The 25,257-nt window shown below is 38.3% G+C and overlaps 1 protein-coding gene across 3 annotated transcripts in view; it reads right to left on the bottom strand.

The window, feature by feature from the left end:
• The window catches only part of stxbp6 (syntaxin binding protein 6 (amisyn)), a 154,556-nt gene that overhangs the window by 104,800 nt on the left and 24,499 nt on the right, over positions 1-25,257 (bottom strand). The window lies entirely within an intron of this gene.

The following is a 25,257-nucleotide window of genomic DNA, read 5'->3' as shown; positions in this document are numbered from 1 at the left end:
AATCCTGAAATCAAAGGTGTCAGCCTGTTGCCTGACATATTCTTTGAAAGATTAGTAACATTTATGAATAACTAACTAGGACAGACATGCTGTGAACCTATCCTTAAAATTTTCACCTCCTATCCAATGACATCATTTTGTCTTCAGCTTGCCCTGTCCTGTCCCAGCATTACATACACTTCTATTCCCATGGATATTGATGTTTGACTCTTCCCATACAGAGATCAACACCACCCTATGTGTACAGATCATCGAGGTTCACAGTACCATCATGTCTCTTGACTGCTGGATGTGTGTGGCTGGATCCTGAAACCCTTTGTCGTTTTCAGGGGCAACATGCTCCTGTGTTTTTTGTTTTTATTATAACCCTATCAGTGAACCTCAGCTTCCGCACTCCCACATCTGCCATTGTGTCATTTCAATGAGGGAAGTGTTTAGGTCACTTTCTCTGTTGCTGCTCTTTACTCCACTTCTAATTTCTCCAAAAACCTCTACTATCCTGCTGGTTGTTATGTTCCATTTAGCCTTTTGTTCAGTCTTGCTTTGTGAAAGCGTCTCTGGGTATGATTTTAAAAATATAGGTAGGGCTGAATGTTACATCAGGTGATACATTCAGTTAGCAAGGTCCCCTGAGAGGAGGGATGTTTGGATTTGTTATGTGTATCCATTTAGACAGCTGCAGTTAATACTTGAGGTGCTGGCCTGTGGTCAGAAGGTGGAACAGAGGCAGACAGGCAACTGTTCCTTTCTAATCTTTTCTTTGTGAATTTGTTTTTATTCAAACAGGCAGCCGCAACCGTGACAAACAGATGAAGTGAGTGATCAGATCTGTCTTGGATCACACAGTAGGCTAATAGAAGCTCTAGGAAACCAGAAAATTTCATAAAGAGGATGACAGCTGGATGTAATGAACCAGTGTGTTGAAGGGCAGAAGTCTAGAAACTAAGGTCATCCAATTTGCAGGAAGAATAATTTGTCTGTGAGCTACAACCATAGTGGATGATAAACTATCGCACAGAACCATTATTCCCCCCCAACTTATTAAGTAGAAATGGGGTTTTATTGCTCTAACTTGATACGTGGAGGACTGGTAGTTTGAGGAATGAAAGGCACAAGAGCAGTCTGAATTCAACCAGAAACCATCTTTCTCCCCTGGCACAAGCCTCCCCTTAATCTTATACTGCCAGAAATATCCTATATTGGGATGTAACTAATTATTATTTTCATTATCAATTAATTTGACTATTTATTTTTTTATAAATTAATAACTTGGCTAATAAATGGTAACAAAATGGTTCCCAGAGCCTGAGGTAATGTCTTTAAAATTCTTGTTTTGTTCAACCAACAGTCTAAAACTCAAAGATTTGAGTATTTGAGAAGCAAGCAGTTTTACAATATACTGTAGGGTCTATGTCATGGCTCAACGGTTGTAGATTTTTATGCGTACAGTATGTGTACAGCATACTGTACAACATAACAGCAACATCCTGATCATGAAGGAGTGCGACTCTCAAGCCTGAGAGGCTTTAACCAACACATTCTAGCATTAGCATATTCACTCATATCATGTCACAGGCTTTGTGGTGAACCCGCTTTCAAAACAATCACATTGACTCAAGGATTATAACACTGGAGAATTGACATGAAACACAAGAAACGCATTCTAAATTATCTGTTGCTCACAAGGAGGAGAATCTACCGCATGTTCAGTCACTAACTGGTAGCACTGTTTTTTATGGGTTTTTTTTATAAAACAGTTACAGTACACTGAGACCTGACTACTGAAACGCATCAATGAATATGGGAATGACGCCTGTTGACTCAAGGCCATGGAGCTAAATCGTCAATACGTCGATGTCTTAGTCTGCCAGACACTTTTGAGGCTCTCAAATCAATTTCATATTCAGCTGTTGACTCCCACCTTGTCTCAGTTGCTCCCTTGCATACTAAACAATCACTAAAAGTTGGAGGAGGTGCTTTATTTAAATAAGAGAAGACTTACCCAAGCCCCTCTACTAAAATAAAACCAAGTTGCTTGATCATAATAAATTAAATCAGAGTGAAACTGAGATTCACATGTCGGTCAAAGTTCACTGAGCTTGAACTCTTGTACATGAATTGGAGTGGATGGAAAATGAAACTGTAATGTGACACACTTCCGTCACTTTACACCTTGAATAAAAAGTTAAATCATATAAACTTTATGGGAATGACCAGAGAACACTTGGCTACATAATAAATGCAGAAACAAGGAAAGTTCACAACAACTGAGAGGCTGCCAAAGCTATTGTTTCCATGTGGGCTGGCTGTCAGAGGAAGGCCATGCTGGGGTTCCTGTCCTGCTCCTTTCTCATGCTCTGATGGTGACATGCACTCATTTCCTCCAGTGGATCAGTCCCTTGTTGTACTTGGCTATGCACAAGTTCTGCGGCCTGAAGGAAAACTCGTACTGTACCATTCACAGACTGCGGACATCACAGAGGAAACGTTCTCAGGATCAGCTTTCCCCCATGGAAATAGTATCATAGTTGTGGTTGTTAAGAGAGAAATGTGAGCACCAGGAAGAGTTTTAGCAAAAGCAGTAATGACATTAATGGTCATGTGAGAAGTGTGCAGGTTCTCAATTATAAATTCATCCAAGATTTCTGTGGAAATGTTGAACTAAGTAAGATGAAAACAAATATGATCCAGTACAACCAACATCATAGAAAGTATGGAACAACTTTGGAATGCATGCAGAAATATTTGAGCTCGATAATGACACCATGAAAGCTAACAGATATGGAGAAAGACCACCCACATGTGAATAACATTAATAACTTCCTTTCTCTTACATAATACAACTTAATCCTTGTGTCAACACTGATGTTCATCAAAAATCTCCATCCAAACGCCAGAAATGTGATAAGTATCAACATTTGTAGCCATCCCAGAGGATATGAGAATCCAAAACCACAGAATAACAAAAGATCACATCAGATATGGAAGCAAATGTATGACTGCAAGACAGGGAGGCACCGTGTTGCCCTTGGAGTGCCCGGTTGTTCCAAGACTCGCCCAACAAGCAGAAGTGAAGCAACTAATTAATAAGACATAAGCATGGAGAACTAGCGCACATGCACACCCACAATATCATGGCACGGTTTTGCAAAACTGACTTACTACTCTTCAAGCCAAGATTTGTTGACACTTTGGAAATGACAGATTTACATGTCTCATCAGTACTTAAGCATCTTTTTCCTCTGATCTTCACTTAATAAACTTTGAGTTTCTGAATGTGGTACTCCTTTTACTGTCTCTTCAGTCATTTTGATATCTTCAGCTAGTACTGATCATGTACTGATCATCATACAAAACAAGCCACTTTTGCTGCTTCTGCAAACGTAAAATTCACATATTTTGTGGCAAGAATTATCTTAATTCAGGTGTCTAGAACAGCAAATATAAAAACAAAAAAAACCCCAGACCTTGTCATATTGTGATCTAATGTTTCCGATTACAGTTTAAGGACAAGGTGCTACTCAAGCTTAAAAGATGAAAGTGTTTTTAATTATTCAACTTCCGCCTGTCCTACTTCAAAGATTTTTCACAGCCTCTATATCAACGAGCTGGGCTAAGGATCTCTTGATAAATCAGACCCCTTCAGTCAGCAGTCAATTGCCTCTATGCTCCGACATTAAGTAGACACGGTTGCCATGGCAATCTCGTGTGCGTGACACCTGAGAAGCAGGGACTGGCACCTGGCCAGGTTCATACAGGCAAAGCAAACTAATGCTGTTCATATGCAATTTTGACTCTAGACTAGATCACAATTAAGAGAAATTGAGTCACTTGGATATCATTAAGGCAGTAGGAAATGCTAGTGGCTAAAGTGCTATTCTGCAAAGAACTGTTGTACCTTAGATTGCTTGGCCTTGCTGAAAGCTGTCCTAATTTGCAAAACAGGAATGTTCTCAAGGGACAGATCATGTCTGTATGGACAAACTAAACAGATGAAGCCAAATGAGTCATCATCAGACCAATGCAAAATATGTCTGTTTATTTCACACAAAGAAACAACCAAAAAAAATGCAAAACCCAGTGTAAGTTTAGAAAAAGTTCAAATGAGGTCATGTGATTTAAGAAAAGCCTATGCACACAAAGTGTGGGGGCTCATTCTTGACCTTGGGCACACATATACTGTGATAAAATCTCAAAGACCCATTGCCAAAGCAGAGATACAGCCAGAAGTTTTGTGAATAGCTATGTAAGAACCTTGTTTTGAGAATTTTTATCACAGTGTACTATGCGCAATACTTTCAATTTAGGCTACGAATTTGTTTCACACTTTGTGAATCCACTAAACTTAAGAGGTACTGTACAGTACTATCAAATCAGTTAAATTTCCTATGACAACATATACTGTATACATCATTACCCCATCTTTTGATGTAACAACAACCTGAAATGATATCCTGCTATATTTATCGATTTCAGAATGGTTTAGTGTTTTAAACAGCTATCTTGGTAGCAAGAACACTATCTTGCAAGGTAAATATACAAACGATTTGCCTTACAGGTTAAATTTTGCAGCTTGTTATTAGAGCTGTCGTCTGAGGGCACGTCTACTTTTCTCCATCTGGGTCTATGATTACAGGTCTATTTTAAAGCTGCCCCCACTCTGCTTGAGCTGGAACACACTGTTATCTTCAAAAAGAGGCTGTCACTGGAAGGATCCACAGCACTGGCTAGACTAGCAACAACACCACGGTACAAAGGGCTCTACAGTCTATTCATTGGTTCGAAAACACAGTGCCTGCTGTGTACCAGGCCTCCTGAGGCAGGATGGTTCCCATGCAGTGGCACGGCACCAGTAGTAAAGGGGAGTGCATATACCATGGTGAATAATAGCTATAGAAGAGAGATGAGCTTCGTTCAACCCTTGAGAGGGACAAGTTACTCATGCAGCAGATACACCATTAGGTTACCACAACAACATAGTAACAATGGAGCATTGCACAGTTGTACCCCCTTGTACAACAATGAAACATTCATTATTAGACTGTGACAAAGCAGTTTATTGAGTGTTTGTTACTGTGGAACTTTTTAATGAAAATCTATAGAGTTTCTTGAATTATTGACCGATTTTAATCAAATTCCTATCAATCCTAAATGAAGGGGGCGTCTTTATTCCAAAGGATTTTTTAATCAGTGAGCAGTAGACAGTAACATTCTCTTACTTATTTTAATCAACACCAAATCACAATGACCCTTTAAATGATATGCTTTGCAAATTCCTTTGAGAAAAAATCTCTTTGAATATTCCAGTTGTCTGTCACAGCTGGCTGGCAGCTGAGCATCCCATTGAAAGCGAGTCATTACAAGGAAAGGTTTCTCATTTAAATTAAATGGATAGCTAAAAGGAGATTTTGTGTTATTCCATCTTGGGGTGTTTGAACTATGATTTAGGCTAATGTATTTTGAATTTAGTGACTAATAACCCTTAAAAACAACAATCATGCACCACTGCTAATAGCTGTAAACCATCACAGCAGGAATATGCATGGGGTCGTGCTAATGGCTGTTAAAAATACACCAGGAGACTAGGATTTACTGTTGAAAAAGGAATATGATGTTCTGTTATTTTCACAATAAATAAAACTAAATTTGCAGGTATCTTAATTAACCTAACTATGACTGAAATGGCACTGATATAACCTTGCATTCGCATTACACTCAAGCCATGTGTTCAGAATAAAAACTAGTTTTTGTCTTTGCTGATCTCTTGAAATTCAAGTCATTACTTTCATCAAAGTTCCTTTAAGAGTAATAACTCAAAACCCAAAATTGCTTTTTAAAACATAACTGCCTTTTGCCTACAGTCACATCTGTTATCCATCCAATTATAACACTCACCCAAGGACAACACATTAAAAGGATCCTGGAAGCTTGACAAATCATGTGCGTCAGCCATCCAAAACGAATACTCTCATTTGAGGCACCAGAGCTTCAAGTTCAGTTGAAGAAAAAAATTAACTATTTTCATTCAGAAATTATTAAGTGTTGCTCAACTGTCAAGTTGAACAAATTTCATTTTTGATTATACTTTAATTATTGAGTAAACAGGTATGTAACATACAGTATATGATGTAGAATATATGTAAACAATAACATAACATGGTATTTCATTAGTTAAGCCTGTTAACTGTCTACAAAAGATATAGCAAATGAAATTTACAAATCATATGAGTGAGCCAAAAGATAAAATAATCACTTGATGTCATATCTTGTAAGCAGAATAAATTTCATTACAGTAAATGATAGATCTCAGATCACTTTGGTTTGGCTTTAATCGTAAACATTTATCAATGTAACTGTAACATGGTAAGAATGTCTCAGCAGCACTTTGGTTGTGGGGTGATGAAATGCTCTGTTGACAGCCTATGATACAGTGCAAACATGCTACTGATCACTGTGATGTTTCCCCCTGACACTGGAGGTGTGGAGTGCAACTTGAGGAGTTGATTGATGAAGTAACATGAAGAGTAAAGTTACCGGAGTAAAATAATCAGAGCAGCAGTTATTGAAGAGAAGATAGAAAAATAAGTGAAAATGAAGACCAGGTGGGTGATAAGGTTAAGAGGAAGATAAGCCTGTGAAAAAGCTGTGGCATGGTTTGTGGAGCATTTGTGGAATTATGTAATTTATAAATACACATGACATATATGCACAGAGTGAAACAAATTCATGTGCAAATTAATGCAGGAAGATGTTTGTCTTATTGCATGTGATAAATGGTGTCAAACTGACAGAATGTCAGGTATAGATTACATTTAATCACAACAAAAGGACGAGCAATACGTTCTAGGATCCTATGAGGAGAAACCAAAGAAAAACATCATCATCAAATACAGAGGCAAAGAAACCAATCATGCTTTCCACAGAGGTAGGTCATTGTGTTTCTCTTTTTCATCTCGCTTGCTGCTCCTGTGCACATCTAGGGAGGAAACACAAGGTCTGTTGTGATGCTTATACTCCACATTGTGACTCTCTGAGCTCGTTCATCACACAGTGCTCCATGGACCACTTAATAACCCAGCTATTCAGGCTGGGCCCCAGCCCACATAGTAGACATTCCTCTAGAGCCAGAGCCCGTGGATACGAGGAAATATTTAATTACACTGAGGCACCAACCTGAGGCTTCTTTCCTACTGTGATGCTATGGGATGGATTTAATACCCGTCTACCTATTGTGGCTTCCTGTTCGCCATGGAAAACTTAAAACCTGTATGCACATGATTTCTTTGGGCTCAAATCTTAAAATTAGATTTTTATGATAAAGTGCTTGTTATTTATTTGTTGCCATTTCTAAACTTCTATATAGATCTACAGTGGAAGTTTATGAATACAACATGTAGATTAAGGAGAGAATGAGGGAAAGAGAAAAAAAAAAGCAAAAAGGTGATGTGATGTTGTTACATACTGCAGTACAATCTGACAGCTTCATGCGGAAAAAGATCAAACGCATGCAAAATCCGTTCTATGTGCCAAAGCTCTGGTGAGTGTTTAATACACGAGGACCTCATAAAACAACCTGATCTGGATGTCATCACGATAGCATGCGCCGGTATTTCAAACAGTCAAAACAGGCACATTCCTCAACCCTTACCTCTTCAGCATGACCTAAACTGATGTGATTGGAACAGAAACCCTTACACCAAAAACAACCTGTGTCAAACCTGGGTCATAGTATTTGAAAGAAACTGTTAGTAATAACTGGTTTTCAAGCCGGTGAATCAATGGTGCTTTTAGATAAATGAGATGAAGTCAAATATGTTGTTGATCACAGAAGCATACACTCCCTGTGTCAGACTCTTTAGGATGTCTTTAGGAAATATTTTAGATTACTTCTTCATTATGTGATTGTTTTCCTGCTAAAATTTCATCTGACTAATAATCCTCCATCATACATGGTCACTTCAGAGATACAGGGCTATTTATCTTTTGTCTGGGTGGTCTGGCTTTTGAGTTTCTTTTGTTAGCAATCTAGGAAACCAACCACTCCATTATTTCACTAATTTATCCATTATCCCAGTATTTCATGACTCAAACATATGGTGCCGTTGGATTGGATACTTGTGAGTCATACCAGTGATTTTTTTTTTTTTACCTTAAACCCTATAAAGTGAAATGAAATGATGAATCAAGGCATTACATTTCAGGCTTGTTTCCAGATCTCATTTCCTTGCCCAGCTGTTCTCTTTTAAACATGGTTTAGTGAAGCACCATCTATATAATATGGAGGCAGAGAAAGCGAGATTAATATTGCTCAACTCTCCTAATATCCCAGAACACAGATGTTTCAGTACATCTTTAAGAAAACAGACACAAAGTTCACTGCCATGGTTGTGATAGGTAAATTCAAAGATAAAGATATTTTTGGGACTACAACAGCAGCAGACACAATTACAAGATGTAGTACTACTGTATGCTGTGGGGCACTATGTTTTTCAGCTTTGATACACTAATTTTCATAAGATTAAGGGCTAAAAAAAATGTTGTTGTTTCTGTTTCAAAAGATGTACTATGGCTTTTATTGAAGAGGAAAACATATCTTATTACGAACTGAAAAGCACAATCATATCTTATAGTTGCGTGTGCATACGCACATGTTTGTGTGTGTTAATATATGTCACTGGTGGTAGGTGAAGGTTACATTCACTATTCCCATCACGTATACAGACAAGATTAGAGCCCCACCTTAAATGCTTTCACAGGATTATAGAGTGAGGTCAATATTTCATGTGGAGTAAATACATGTTTCACACTGTACAAAACCTAAATCTATATAGTATCTTTGAGTTTAATTAAATATTTTGCCATGGAAAGGGACAAACATTATGTATCTTTATTATTATTTGTATTTTGTGTCTAAATGTTAAAAAAACTGATCTGCAACTCATCCTCTGCGATATCACACCACACAGACTGAGAACTCAGCTTCAAGCACTTGGTTGAACTTTCTTCAAGGAAAAAAAAATCACATAGCAGCAAAAACTGTTTAAACTGTTTCATGCAACCTTTTGGGGGAATATGATGTGGCGTGTCACCACAGAGGGATGGATGATGAATAGCATTCATCAGTCTCCCTCACCAGTGACAGACTCCAGAAAACTCCTAGGATCCCAGAAATCCAGGCAACAGTGTGATCAAGGTCATAGAGACAGCCAACTGAGCCACAAGTGACATTTAACAAAAAATGTCTTTGCACAGAACAGAAGGCTCCATTATGTTTGCTCCTTATGGGACAACAACAAAGCCCAAGAGTTATTAAAATAGCATTTTCAATTCCAGCAACCCTGTTTGTTTCCTCTACATCAGCTTAAGCTTTACAGCTAGAAATTATGACTATGACAGGACCCCAAGGGATATAACTTTATGCTTCTCTTGGGTAGATTTTTCCCCTCACAGTTGCACCATATTTGCTGTCCACATTCACAACAGTTATCTTCAAGATAATACAGATGACATAACCTGATCTCAAAGATGACGCAATGGTGACAGATGTGTGCAATTACAGTAAGGGGTTTGTAAAACACATGTGAATCATATTACATTGGAAATTGATTAACTATAGGGACGTTCCCCAAATGATTTGTTCAGTAGTAATGTCTAGTTAATAGTCAAAGGTTATCCCAAACATGAGGATCACAATATTCACTTAATTTAAAGTGTTAAAAGCGCTCTACATGACCAGGATGTCTCCTTTTGCCTTTACGTTTCGCTCTAAATCTAAAAATTAAGTCCTGTCCTGTTTGACCATTTGGTCAAAGCAGGAATGGGAGGAGGATGATGAGTAATTCAGCATTCATTGCAAAGGGGTCATGGGAATGAACAAAAGGAGGACGATCTGGCCACATAAACATATGTAACTTTACATTGGGAACATATTTGTACAGTGATATATCAAACAATGGTTCAGTGTGACACATGGCTCTCTAACACAACCTAGATCTGTCTCATGAAGTTTATGATTATTGTCACAGCAGATGTTTCTAAAGAATAAATGCATCCTAAGACACATGTCTGGATGAGTCTAGTTTAGCTACACTTCATCGGTACATTGATTAATGTATGGTATGATATTAAAGAAATGATGAAAGGTAAGCAGCATCAATGTGTATGGTGGCTGCAAGTGCATTAAGGGGATATAAGTAATGGCCCTAAATGAGTGAAATATTGGTAAAGTTCACCAATGTCAACAATAACCAATCTGAAAACCAGATCAATACTTTCTTTAAGTATCCAATTAAGAGGGGCACCCTAGTAGCTTGCCTGGTAGAGCGCTTATCACATATCAAGGCTGAGTCCTTACAACAGCAGCTTGGGTTCGAATCCAGCCCGGGCCCATTGCTGCATGTCATTCCTTCTCTCTCCCCTGCCCTTCCTGTCTCTCTCCATCATCGCCATCAAATAAAGTGGAAATGCCAGAAAAAAATAGTTTTTTTCTGGCATTGGCTTAAGCAATTAAGCCTGCTTAATTGCTTAAGCCAAGCTTAGCTAAAGGCTGGAAGCTGGTTGATCTATCTGTTAAAAGTTGAAAAAAATGTGTCTTAAGAATTCTGAAACTATCTTGTTTACACATTTATCTTATTTGTGTTAAGGAAAAAAACAATAGAAACTGTGGTCAATAAAACACAGGTTACTATTGGTTGTATTTCTAGGTTTCTGACTAAAAGGTTGTAACAATTTCTGTATACAAGACAGTTTTTGATTTGTTGGAGGACAGCGGTTTACCCCTGCTCACAGTCTTTGAGCTCCTATAAGCTATGCTTACCACGTCCAGGACCAATTTTGGAATGGCAAAGATGAAACTGATATTGATGCTCACATCTGACTGAGGATTTGAGGGCACATTTCCCCAAAAATCTGAGTTTTCTTGTTATATGCCATATCTTGAGCTTAGGCCCATCTCTAATGGATCAGAAGGAATTACACTGTAATGTCTGTATAAGTCTGCGCTTCAGAGCATTAAGTGAGAAGAGACAGCAAATATGTCCCCTGTGGGCGTGCCACACACCCACACATACATAAAAACAGTGTCACAGATTGCTACTCTGCCAGGATGGATCACGAACATACCGGAAAAGTTTCATTTGTCCGCTATGACAGTGGGTTTCCATCTGGCCTCGTCATGAATGATGCTCCATGCAGCAGGAAAACAGCTGGGAGCAGTGATAATGATATTAAGCTATGATATCACTCTTCCTTTTCTTCTGCCTTCAGCATAGTGTTAAGCACAAGTGAAAAAACATGAGAACCTCAATTATTTTGCCTTCAGCAAACAATCTCCAACAGCTAAACTAAAATGGAAAATGTTTAAAGAATACCCTCAGTTGTGACATCATCTTCCACTGTAGCATACATTAAAGTGGCATCCCACTACTACAGTGTGTATCGATACAGCACTGTCAGGGAGCCTTGCAGGGGAGCTAAGCCATGCCCTTAATGTGAAATACCAGAGCAGAGCCCACCCAGTGCCTGACCGAGGAAGTCTCAACAGTAGACCACTAGACTCCCTGCAGTTTGCTGTCACCAGGCCTCTCAGCCACGCAGCTGCCTGAAGAGATGGAGATGCCAAGGTGCCAGTCCTAATCCTGTCTACCCTTTAAATCCTGACTAACGGTAAACTTTAAGTTGCCCAACTGCCTGGTGTTGGCCTGAACACCTGCTAGGAAAAGGTGAACAGCACTACTGTTTTTTTATGTACAGATACAGTACAGTCCTGCAGTACATCAGCAAATGTTTGTTAAGATTAAGACATTACTATACCGGAGTTAGGCTCTCAGTTATCAGTACAACTACACCACTCCCTGGAATGTCAGCTGTCTTTCTGCATTGAACAACACAGTGCCAGCCTGTTTGCCACAATAGCATTTGTTATTTGCACTTTATCTGATAACATATTCTATCAAATGCATTTTAACAAAATCACAACACCAGGCAAATGTGCATCACCAAGTACAAAGTGACAAAGCTACACTTATGTGACCTTGTAATAAACTAGGTGCAGGAAATTTGACAACTATCACAGACTGCTGTTGGTATTCAGTTAATAAAATGTACCCAATCACAACTGTAGAAACTTAAAGCCAATATTAACTGCAGTTTGAGAGAGTGCAAACTTGAAAATTATTCAACTGTGAGCATAATCATTAACAAGCTTGCAGAACACCTGTTAACAAAATGTACTAAATTCATGTACATGATTGACCAAATGCATGATTTCTCTTTGAATTCCATGACAGATACCCTGTATGATGCTCTAAATCACACCAATCCTTCCTCAGTTACAAAGCTGCCATGATGAAATTTTACTGAAAGTTTAGAAAATATTACTGTATGCATTGAAGGGCTTCCCACGCACTGTTGCAGGGTGCTGCTGTTTGGTAAATCCATGCATCACAGAGTTTTATGATTGTTGCTTTTTAAGATAAATAGAAAGCTGAGAGGTCAAGAAAATTCTCCAAACTCTAAGGCATAAAACTGTTTCAAAATCCTTGGGATTATCTCAAAAATGCATTTTCACCTTGCTCAAAACAAGGTTGTTTTTCTTACTTTGTGAAAAATTGGCATTTTAGAGATAAATGGTTTTCACCAGACAGCAACAAGAGGCAACTAAGCAGCCTATAATGGATGTGTGCCACACATGGTTGCGCTCCCAGTTTTGTGGTTTGAGAGGATGAGCAGAATGACAGATGCATTGAAATGAGGTAGCACAAGGTGAAAACTGAGTCTTTGATGTTCATTAGGAATAGAAAAACATCCAGGGACATCCCGTGATCAAATGTGTTCTCAGTTCAGTGTGACTCATTGAAAAGTTGGGGATTCCATCTGCAACCACAAACATTGCATTTTCATTGCTACTATGACCATCACAGCTTTGTATACAATACTTTGCACCAAATTAATGAGAACTTAAGCATTAATAGGCTCTGGGAGTGTGCACAAACCGTTTGCAGTTGGGCAGATGTGATGAAAACTACTAGAGTATTAACATATTGTAACATTCATCAGGTTTTCAACACTAGGTTGGCCTGTGTTTGCTGGATGTTTAAGTAGGTAATTAATTGTTTACATTAGCCATCAGCCACAGCTGCTCAATAACAGTTTGAGTTTCTCAGGGCTATGTTTCTTTGAGATTACTGTATAATATTTCTACCCCCTAATGGTCAAAAATCAGTTAATGGAACTTTAAATCGAGCGTTGCTTCTTGAGTTCATTTTAATCCAGAAAGTTGTCTCACTTGATCCTAGATTGGACAGAGGACCTCATAGTATCTCACTATTCTTGCAAGGCTCCAGGATCTGTGAATGAATTTCTCAGTGGCAACCCTAAGAAAGGTGTGAGGAAGTGGGTGGGGAGCATATGGTGTTTTTCGGTGTCCTGGTGAGGTTCGCGCCAGGCAGCAACTTCCCTACAGGGAGTGTTGTAGATACAGAGAAGGAATCCAGCTGCTCTTCTGGGTGACCTTCATTACCACAATTAAAATGCATGCCACTCACAGGCATACTAGGTAGGGTGAATACTGCACTGTAAGGATGGGCATAGTGGAGATGGGCAAAGGGCATGACATAGCTGGCTAATAAGTAAACACTGAGGAAAGAATGGCTAAGAAATGTATTCATCAAAACTAGACCTATATCATGTATTTGATCAATGTGGTATATGTAGAAATTATATTCAACTATTTGTCAATGCCAAATCAACTAAAACTATATTGTACTGCACTTCAGACAAATGAGACCACGCATAATTCTAACTCAATGCGCTCAATATACTATTAATCATATCCCTTGTGTGGGTTTAATACAATAATGAGCTACAATGTAAATGGAAACTGAACAAAATATCAGGCTCCATTGTCATCTGTAAAACTATAAGACAGGCAGCTATATTTTGCACTTGAGCTCTCAGGGTGAGTGAGTCATTGGGGTTATCAAGTGGACACATCCGTCACTGGTGTTTTGTTGCATAAGACTCATGACACCCCGAGAGGGCTAAACAGCAGAACTATATTGTCTTTTTAATATTATTGTAATATGGATTTCTACAATAAACACACTGCAAAGGGCAATGATATAAATGCAGGAATTCATAAAGCTGGCAGCCCCTGGTCCCCCTCTGCCTGTGGTACCATAACTGTAATAAAGCCCAGCTCCCAATCCCAAAACTTATATGCCAACAAAAAAAAGCACACAAGGATGTAATAACATACGTACACCAAGCCTTACAACGCAGCAAACAAACTTTCCAGATTTCTAAAAAAAGTAAGGAATGAGTCAAGGATGTGCAACTAAAAGAATTTTGCTATTAAACAAGGGCAGGCATGTCACATACACAAAAGTAAGTCTGGAATGCTGACTTTAAAGGGCTACACAGAAAGCGTTTTTGAAGCATGTTTGACATCCATCACTCACCAAATTCATAAGATAAGATAATGTAAGACTTCAGTGATCCCCAGAGGGGAAATTCACATGTTAAAGCAGTGCAGGAACCAATGAAACGTATAACAATGCCTGGTATGATATTCAGTTGCACTTTGGACGCAGGATCTCAAACCTGACTCATTCATCCTAAAACGTGATGTGAATGGAGCAAAGTATTTCACCATGACATTCGACTATGTAACAAAAAATTATGAAGACCCACTGGGGAGAGACAGAGAAATTCGGAAGGGCACTATGTTTGACAAGCGAGGAAATCCCCTATGCCTGGTAGCATCTCTAGAAAAATTCCTTAGCAAAATTCCTCCTGGTGCAAAAGCCCTCAACCGCAGCCCAGGAGGGTAACAGCTGTGTCAGACAGCTTCTGGTATAGTGCCATTCCCCTGAGAGTAAACCAGCTGTCACAGATGTTACCCCGGATGTGCAAAGAGCCAGGGGCACACATATCTTACACCAACCAAAGCCTGAGAGCGACTGCCATATAGCTATGAACTGTCTGATGTGGGACTCGAGGCAAGAGAGATCATGGCAGTGTGTGGGTATAGGTGAAATGCTTTACATAAACATACATACATACAGACTACGATGTGAACTATGATTTATAATGAGTCACGGAACATAAAAAATACGAACAAAAAAAACTTGTCTTGCAGGTCTGAAATCTCGCTAAAAAGTTACTGAAGACCATCCATGGAGAGCAGGAAACGATGGAGCAACACACTATCTGATCAAGCTGTTAACTCATCATAATCACATATGCCACCAAAGCGACTGTCAACAGACTCCTCTTTCACTGGTTGCACAATAAATGGAAACATACAGATAAATGTACATGATATAGAGTAGCTGGCCTGCAGTGATGTGTTGACCTACACAAAGTAGCAAGCTAGTGTGCAGGAAAATGTTTGTGTGTTGCTTGGCAACAGTCCAGTCATGGAACTATTTGTGTTGGCGGAGCCAAATAAATTATTAAATAAACAATTCATAATCTGTTGTCACTTATTACTGTAACTAATAAATGGTGCTTATAGAACTGTTGTATAAAAGCAGTATCACACTTGAAGTCACGCTGCTATACTGAATATCAGCACGGCTGTGATTGCAGTATCTTCGGCACTCGACCTGTGGCCTCATACCTATGACCAAATCACAGCCGTGCTGATATTCCACAGCAACAACAGCACTCCCTCTGGTGTGATATTGCTTAATAAGGTAAACATTTGATTTTATCACACGAAAACAGTTCAATTTAGGGTCAATACTCGCAGCATGTACAATCAGACAGTTGACTGCATACTTTGTATTGTAAATCTTTAAATGATTTGTTTGATATTGTGATGGTATGAGTAAAAACTAACATTGTGTATATTCTCTGAATCATCTATCAGCAACAGCCCTTTAAAAAAAAACGTAGCCATATACTACAAGTTGGCATGTAGTGCCGCCAGAGTCTGTATGAGTGAAATAATGTTTGTCTCTTTGTCCTTCAAAGAAATTAGGTAAGCTATCTTTATACAGCTACTAAGCCATTACACACACTGTATGCACAGACTTCAGTAACATCAGGCGTGAATGTCTCTTCACCACCATTCAACAGCCTGATGAGGCCCAGACTGAAGCACATACTGTAAGGTTGGGTTAGATCTTAAAAGGCCTACAATCTTTGTTACAAATACTCTTCTTTCTGTTTAAAAACCTCGACAATAAAAAATCAATAAGGAAAAATGATCAGCTTACTACACAACAGCTAATGGGCACTTTATTGTGGAACTTCTGTTTATTATTCTAAAGCTAATCAATCAAAGAACACAGAGGCCAAGTAAGGTGCTGCTTCACAACACAGACCCATTCATTTATATGCCTGATCAGGTTCCTAGGTACAGAGGCAGGGCAAACAAAAACAGTGCCTAATTGGTCAGTGAGAGGTTCTGATTTGTAATGACTGTAGAACAGAGCAGTATTAGACTGCTGTGTTGTTCAGACAGTAGGCCTCCCACATTTGGTATTGATCAGCTAAAGGTTAGAGATTATAGAGGAAGCTAATGAAGCCAAATCTATCTGAGAAAGTGTGGAAACTAGACATTAAAGTAGTGCTGTTTAGATCTTCAAAACAAAAGTGATCTGGACATCTCATATTTGGGGGAGTCAAGGAGTGTACCTTTACAGAAAAAACTTGAACGTGTTGTCTAGAGCTAGACATCGGCTGATATTAGGTTATTAAACATATATTGTATGGGTGTATATGTCAGCCGATAAGTAACAAGAAATTGCAGTACAGAAATGCCAAACTAGGTTTGAGGTTATTGAGAAGCCATGTCACCACTACATAGTTTCTCCACCAGAGAGCACTGACAAGAAAAATGTGCTGCTCTGTGTGCATCTTGACCATAATAAAAAAATTAGAAATCTTAAAAGTCTAAGAGATCCATAGCAAGATTACTGAAGCTCAAAATTTCTGAAAAATTATTATTGGCCGATATAGCATTTTTTTTAAACTCCCAAACATCAATATTAGTAAAAATCAAGCATGAATTGGGCTATTATCTTGTCATACAAAAGTGTATGTGTAACAAATTATAAGATAATGAATTTTTTGTGACTCATTTTTCAGTAGCATATCACATGCAGGGCAAAAATTGAAACTGGATTAAAACAGTGAGAATACTTTATTTATATCATTTTACAATGTTGGATTGTTTGTTGCAAATGTGGGCTTGTGGGATGCAGACTACATTTATGCAAATTACGATTGATTTTTGGATAGAGCACATTATTCAAATAGTGACCCAAGGTCAGCTGACACACTCTTTGAAACATACTGCTCGTTCATATTCCACTGCCCTAAACCCATAGACTCTTATTGACATGCAATTGGCAGGCGAGCCAAAGTGAAACAGCAGTGTTATTCGCTGACATAAGCTTTGGCTTCCTGTCAAGTAGACCACTTTAAAGTCTAAAGGGCTTATTACCACCGTGGTTTCTACATAAAACTGTGTGTAACATGGACACTTTAACACCTCAGGTCAAACCGTTATTAAAGCATCAACCATAAATCCAGCAGTGAGCCAGTGAATGATGATGAAGAGTATGCTTATAAAACAAAAAAAAAAAGATATTCAGAATCAGTTAAAGACTTTGCTTCTCTATTCTTAAAATATGAATGTATATTAAGTTTCCAAATAAGAATTTAACTGACAAACATAAAAACTCATGTAAGCACAGACTCCAGTTCACAGATCCTCTTGCTGGGCCTCTAAGGAAGGCCAGTATTTGCCTTCCTCAGAAACAAATCGAAGACTCTCGTCATTACGACAGATAAGAACCAAAATACCTTATGAAGGAGAGGTGGGAGATGAAGACCAACAGATGTTGAATGTAACAAAGAGAAGTTCAAAGATAGCGTAGGAAGTGAGAGAGGATTGGGAAAAGAGTGAGGGAGAGAGGAGGAGATGAAGGGATAAAAGAGCCATCAGAGAAAAGGAACAGGAAAAGATGAACAGATAAAAGTTATGGGCAGGAATAGTTATATCTCCTTAGCTCCCAGTCTTTCAGTTAGATTTATGAGCTGTATGGGAGGAGAGAGTAACAGAGAGTCAAGTCCGTCTTAACTTTTATACATGTAGTGAAAGGTCACAGAGCAGTGAAAACTAAGTCAGAATAAAACGTCACAGAGACCACAGCTGGGTTTCTGGTGAAGCTGGGATAAACTCCATCTCAAGATTTGCTCTGGAAAAAGTGTTATCACAGTTCCTAGAAATTATGCGTCAACTGAGAATGAGGCATGTAAAAACAGAAAAAAAAAATAGATCAGCATGATGTCATTAACTTGCTCATTGCAAGTAATTTGTGCAGCAGTATTAATTTCAGGAGTAAATATACAGCCTTTTTGTTTGTTTTTTTCTGGGATTATATTCAACCAGCCTCGATTTAATCATCTTATCTATGTTATTTCACAATTCTGATGAGAAAAGGCCAACTTCAATTTCATGTTCTTTCTTTTGGCAAGCCACGTAGCCTGTTGGTTCATTTCATGACCATCATGAAATGTCTTGATTAGAGAACATTTTGTTCAAAAAAGAGAAGAGCATAACTTATCGTGTTAAACAGACACAGTGACACCTGCCAATTATGAGGAGGAGGGCAGATCATTTTTTATATTAAAAAAAAAAAAAAACTGTGGAGGTTGGTGACTCAAGCTTCAAATGTCATTACAGTGACTTTTGAATATTTTACTTTCAAACTTTTATATTTGATTAAAAATACGATAAAATAAGCAGACTGTTCCATGTTCTCTACACCCAATAACAACTTCAACTATTTGGTTTAAAGAAATAATAAGAAGTCGAGTTGGAATTCAAGGACTCAATTGAAATTTCTAAACCGAGACTTGTGAGTAAACACATTCATCAAGAAACCTCAATGTCAAAGCAAAGTTACAGTATAAACAGATTTAACAGGGGGCTTGTCAAAACTTGTACCTTTATGTCAGTTCTTAAATCCTCTTTGCTTTTGACTTTGTCTCTGAATGACAAAGACATACCCATAAAACATACAATACCAGTCAAAAGTTTGGACACACTTTCTCATTCAATGGAATGGGAGGTTGTGTCCAAACTTTTGACTGGTACTGTATACCATAGGGACTAATTAATAAAGATATCCATAAGTGTAGTTCTATTCCTTAGATACGTCCAATTAAACTTAGATTAACATTTTGTCATTTGACAGACGCTTTTATCCAAAGCGACTAACACACGAAGCAATCAAGCGTTAGAGGACAGTGACTCAACTATGATCTATCAAACTTTTAATGTTGATGATGAGCAATATGTACCTCTGTTTTTAATTGATGTGTGTTGCTTCTTTTCTTAGGAGAGATGATTATTTTTTATGACAAATGCAACAAATACTTAGATGGAAAGAAAGAAATTTCAGTCACAGTAGACCAGCTAACATCTTTATGTCAAATATTTCACTGAGGTGACAGTTACCAGTAGAAACTTTTGGCCAGATGTTGTTTTCCCGCCTGTGACAATAAAGCACACACTAGTCTGACTGGCTTTTCCAAGCAATTTTTCTTTCTAATAACCTGATTGGAGTCTGACTTTACCCTGACGCTGCTCAAGATTTTTTAACGGCAAAGAAAATCTTTGTCCAAAAAAGCCATTTATTCTAATCTCACAAAAGGCTGGCTTTTATTTCACAACTATAATAAGGAATGACATTATGAGGAATATGTGTATGAGGGTATGTATGTTTGCATGTGTATGCATGAGTTTGTGTATTTTCCAGAAGGGGGTCTGATGGTCCCCACAAGGTCCAATTAATCAAGCTCTGTAGATTCAGTGCTGTCTGTTTGCATCAAAACTGATTCACATATAATGGCCTGATGTAACCAAACACACAGGGCTGCACTCACAAACAAGCAAACAAACACACTCCCACCACCCAACAAAACAGCAATCAGTAGTTCACATGTGTGACCGGTGCACATCCAGCCTGCACCCTTGGGTGAACTAAGAGAGATTCTGGCATACCTCCCAGACATGAAACCAGCAGCACACTTGACACGTGTCCTGCATAGATGGCTCCCTAAACACTACACTGGATGACTGAAACAGCTCTATACTGTCATTCACCCACTCCAGCTCTTACTTTCAGTAAAAGCTTTTTCACACAGTCGCTTGCTTGATTATGGCCTCTGAAGGGGGAAAGGATTAGAAAATGACTGTCTAAGTCAGGGATCTAGGAGACTGTTTTGGACCCTGTACCAATCGCTAGCAAAAGCACCGTGCACTGCTAAGCACTAAAGTTGGCTCATGTAGATTTGGCCTTGAGCACATGTTGCTGAGGGACCACAAATTATTCACTGTGAGAACCTCCCTACCAAAGCAGGTGCAAAAATAAAGTTGTTACGGATCTGTTGATTAAAACAATTGTTCCTTACTCCTCATTTACAACATTTCAGCTCCTCTTTAGTAGTACAAATAGTGAATACAGTGTGGGATACTGTGCTGCGTCAAATCCAACTCTGCACCTTGCCTTGTAGAGCGCAGCAGGACTCAGATCTGATTGGAAGGCAGAATTCTTCTATGTTGGGGCTGTAGATAAATCCACTTTCCCTTTAAAGAGACTGATAGAGTTAAGTCCAGATGCACTGGCTCAGCAAATCCATGTGCCTCACTTCAAAATCAATACTAGCAGCTTTAAAATGATATAAGAATCATCAGGCTCAGCGAGCATATAACCGTAGAATCAAATACAGCTCTGAATTCATTAAATCTGATGGTATCAATCTGCTATGCCTTATTAGAACTCACGCAGAGAAGCTTTTCTTGCTACACTCCTTTTAAATCTTCCTTGTTCTTTCTCTTGGACAGGCGTAGTCTGACAGCATACTGGACAGAGGAAGAGAACATTTCTGCTGAGTCTAAGAAGTAAAAAACTCAGACTTGCTAAGGATAAATCACAGGATTACAAGAATAATGAATCAAGCCTCACACGAAAGTCATCTGCCAGCATTGTGAAATCAAGTCTATTAAAGTCTAAACATCAGTGACTTCAATAACTCTGACAAGAGCAATATAGATATTTCATAACGGAGTTATTGCACATATTCATCTGTCTTCAGGATGTATAGCGAACTACTTTAATGAAAGACCTTGGGCTCTATGTGTTGCAGATGGGAAGGTCCTTTCATGTGTATTATCATGGATTCCTCCATTTGCAACCAGTGTAGAACAAATACATGACACTAACCTTTTACATGCATCCTGTTGAACTATCCAATTAGACAAAAGCTTTGCTCAAAGTCTGCAGGGTTAAAGGACGATGTATCATTAATTTATCATGTGCTGAGAAGATATAGTAGAAGCAACTGACGCATTAGTAAGGAGCACTGAGATGCTGCATGTTTGAGGAGCTTCACCTCAGAATAATACCAGTGCTCCCAAAGTCTTGTCAACTTAGCTACAGGCTGAGACGGCAGCCCCCCCTCCCTCTACCAGTGGTACCTGCAGGCAGTGAATCTACATCAGCAGCAGAGGGAGGAGGACAGAGGACAGGATGAATGACTGATAGTGACTGACAGCGTCTATGTTCTTCCTCCTTTCTAAACTTCACTCAGTATTTTGATGTCAGGAATATTATTTATTTTACTGACATGTCATATTTGTTCCCATTGAGATATTATTGAGTTTATAATGTAACTTTGCTGTTGTAAACATCACTTTTGCTGCACTAGAAACAATATTTAGTTATATTTAAAATATAAATCAATTCTAGTCCTGCTCTGAGTTAGGACTACTTCAGGGCATAGTGCTTACTTCATTAGTGAACATAGCCTATTTGTTTCACTTTTCTTCTTGCTAATGAGTGTACTTTGAATAATTACATCCTGTGTTGTTGTTTTTTATAAACATTATAATGATGATGGTTCAAAATTATGTGAAAGTGCTTAGATTTTAGTCAAATAACATCTAATTTTCTTGAAGGAGAGCCTCCAAACCCCCTGACTGTGTTGAGGTATTTAATTCTTTTACATTTATTACAACTACAGCTGTCTAGGACTCCAGAGCCCTTTTGCTGTCTAAAGTTCCTTGTAAATTAACATGCACATGACTATGAACATGAGTAAACCTATCTAAAACAATTTCAAACTACTTTTAAGTTATTCCACTGCTGATGTGCGCAAATACGGGTCCTGGCATCATGGGCTCTGCGCATGCACAACAGCACGCTGCTGAAAAAAGACTAGGTCAAAGACTATTTACATAGCACTTTCATACAGTAGTTTTAACTCAAGTTGCTGTACACATAAGAAAAACATTAAAAATACTTCAAATATATTGCACCAGATTTTGGGTGTAGACTGTATGGTGCTATTGTAAGAAGGCTTGAGTTAAGATTTAGGCTACTTTTTTATATGTTTTATATATTATTTCACTTACACACAACCAGAAAAATAGTTTTAATGCAGTTATTATCAAGTTAATCATTAATGCTGAGTTTAAATGATTCCCAATACAGTGTGTTTCATGTGTGTAAAGTTTGCATTCGTAAATGTATTTGTTATATTGCTTTTATTTTATTTATCATGAACATGGAAGTACTTTATTTTGAAAAGACACAAGACATGTAACATGCGGAGATTGACAGGAAGTTACACCGGCATCAGCGCACAGATCCTCTCTTCTCATGTAAATGTCACAGGACAGTCTCCTGCGGTCGTTAATCGTGGCACTATTCTTGTCTGAAAACATATTAAAACTTAATAAAGTGACATATTAACAGTCCTACAGCAAAAATTACAACAGCTTAATCTCTGCCATTGCTGTTTGCTGTCAGTTGGTGCGAAATGCATTCTGGGATACTTCGGCCGACCAATGATGTAACTTCGTCACTCAGTCAGTCAGTCAAACAGTGAGTGACTCAGTGATGGACAGACGCGTGTGTAGGGCTGGCCCCATTGTTGCGGTCCGGCCAAAAAATTCCTAGAGGAAACACTGAATATTGTATTTAGCATAGTACATATGTGAGTGAACATCTGCATTCATCTGCCCAGTTTGCAAATAGGTTAAATGTTCAATAATAAAATGAAACTAGAATATAAATGATCTAGATACATCTTGTTAATGAGACATGCAAGCAAGAGGATTCTTTGAAACTGCAGAGGTATGAGTTTGTGACGTGACTGATGAATTCAATGGATGGATCAGCACTTCCACTTAGTCTTTTTATGTATAGTAGAGGAGGAGGAAAAAAGGCAATGGTTTGCTTTTCCAAAGTATAATTCAGCATATATGCTGTCTGCATTGTTCTTTAACCTCAGGGCTGGTGGGAGAGAGCCAAAGAAGTATTTATTGTGAAAGCTGCAATAGCTTTTCTGCAAAAGAGCCTAATCGATAATTCTTAGTCCTTTCCTCAATCTCTTACAAGCAGTAACAAGTCAGTTCCTCTCTCTGAGCAACAGAAACATCCACTGTCATGTTTCCCACAAGAAAATTGTTTAGCAGGGGTGCTAAGCTACCATGATACGAGCTACAGCTTATCCAATGCAATATGCCGATTAAATATTTGCAGTGCAGAGCAGCTCCCTTTTCCTAAATGATACTGTCTTATTTCATAAGTGCAAACATTTTTGGCACCCTTGTGTTAGAGGTTAAGATGCCGACCATGAAAAGCAACGTGCTGATTCAAGTCCACCTGGGGAACTTTGTTGGATTTTTCTACCTCGTTTCCTGTCATGTCTCTACTAGTGCTATCTTTAGGTCTTCATTTCAGGTGATAACTAAACACTGTGACAAATCCTGCACTGTTAACACAAATAAAGTAATGTTAAATTAGGTTACATTCAGTGATTCAAAAATACTACTTTCATTTCTCATTACTTTAATACTATTGTGCCATAGATAAGCCACGTTCATTTATGTTCCCAAAATCTGGAACTCTTTAGCCACTATCTCTGCCAGAGGGATAGTAACATCATCACTATCATATAATAAAACACTCACACACCCCTTATACTAACTACCATACAGTAAAGATATTCAAACATGATAATTGGACAGCTAGAGAGAAAAAAATAGCAAGTTGCTCCTTGAGGTTTTTCCAAGCCAGGCAGATGAGCCCCCAAGGTTAATGTATGGAAATTTCAGTCTTCTAGCTTTTGTATATGTGTTTGTCTGTGGTGCTGGCTCAGATAGCAGATGTTTTCAGCCTGAGTTGCACTGATATGGAATTTCAGGGCGGACAACAATAACCAATAAATATCTGTTTGTTGTGGCCAATACTGATATGATAACCAATAATATTAATTTATTAGTGGTGTAACGGATTGTAGTTGATACATGATATGTACGGATCACCTCTCACAGTTCAGCATTTATGTGAATCGCACATTAATTGCAAAATTTAATGTCTCATTGGAGAAAAAGTAGACAAACTGCTGTAGCTACAAGTCATGGACAAATAGTGTGTCACTTTTGAAGATTAAGAACGAAATCAGCATCTTACTGGTCAGAGGTAACATTTGCAGGTATGTTTACATGTTGTTTAGCTATCTAGCCTGCTAACTGACGTTACCAGTGCACTTTTCCCTGGTAAATGTTTGTTTGGTTATATTTGTTCGGATCCGATCTGTGACTCAAAACCATGATACAATCCAAACCATTAGTTTTGTGATCCATTGCACCCCTATAATTTATTAATGCAAACTGCATTTGATGGCTTGAGTGATGTTTAAGTCACATGCTTCAAGTGCGTCAAGATTTATTTGCCTACACTGTATTTTTCCACCTCAGTATAGCATAAAAACTTTTTTTTGGAATTTTTCAATTTTTTTTCAAATTTTCTGTGTTCTCAAGATTTTTTAATGCACAAATTGAAAATGTGCATAAAAAAAATAGGTGATTTTGGACACCTAAAATCATGTTTTCACTCTTCTACTATCAGTCCCCTTCAGTTCAGACAGAAGATCTGAGCTCATAAAAAAGTCCTCATTAAAATTGTGTTTTGAGTGGCATCTCTGGTCAGCAGCCAGGGCTCCACATTATCAGATGTAATTATTGGCTGAAATTCCATTATTTAAACAATAACTATTACTCAATTTTCTTATTATATCAATTATATCATTATATCAATTTTCTTACTTCTTATCGGCCAGTCATGCATCGGAAACCAATACATAATGCGTCCTTTCAGCTTTATTAGCTCCATGACAGGTTTGTGGGGAGCTGACAAGAGATACAGACATATCCTCAATGCTGAGAGA

The sequence above is a fragment of the Thunnus thynnus genome, chromosome 16, assembly GCF_963924715.1.
Source record: "Thunnus thynnus chromosome 16, fThuThy2.1, whole genome shotgun sequence".
Classification (NCBI taxonomy): Eukaryota; Metazoa; Chordata; class Actinopteri; order Scombriformes; family Scombridae; genus Thunnus; species Thunnus thynnus.
This window is presented reverse-complemented; position numbering and strand designations above follow the sequence as displayed.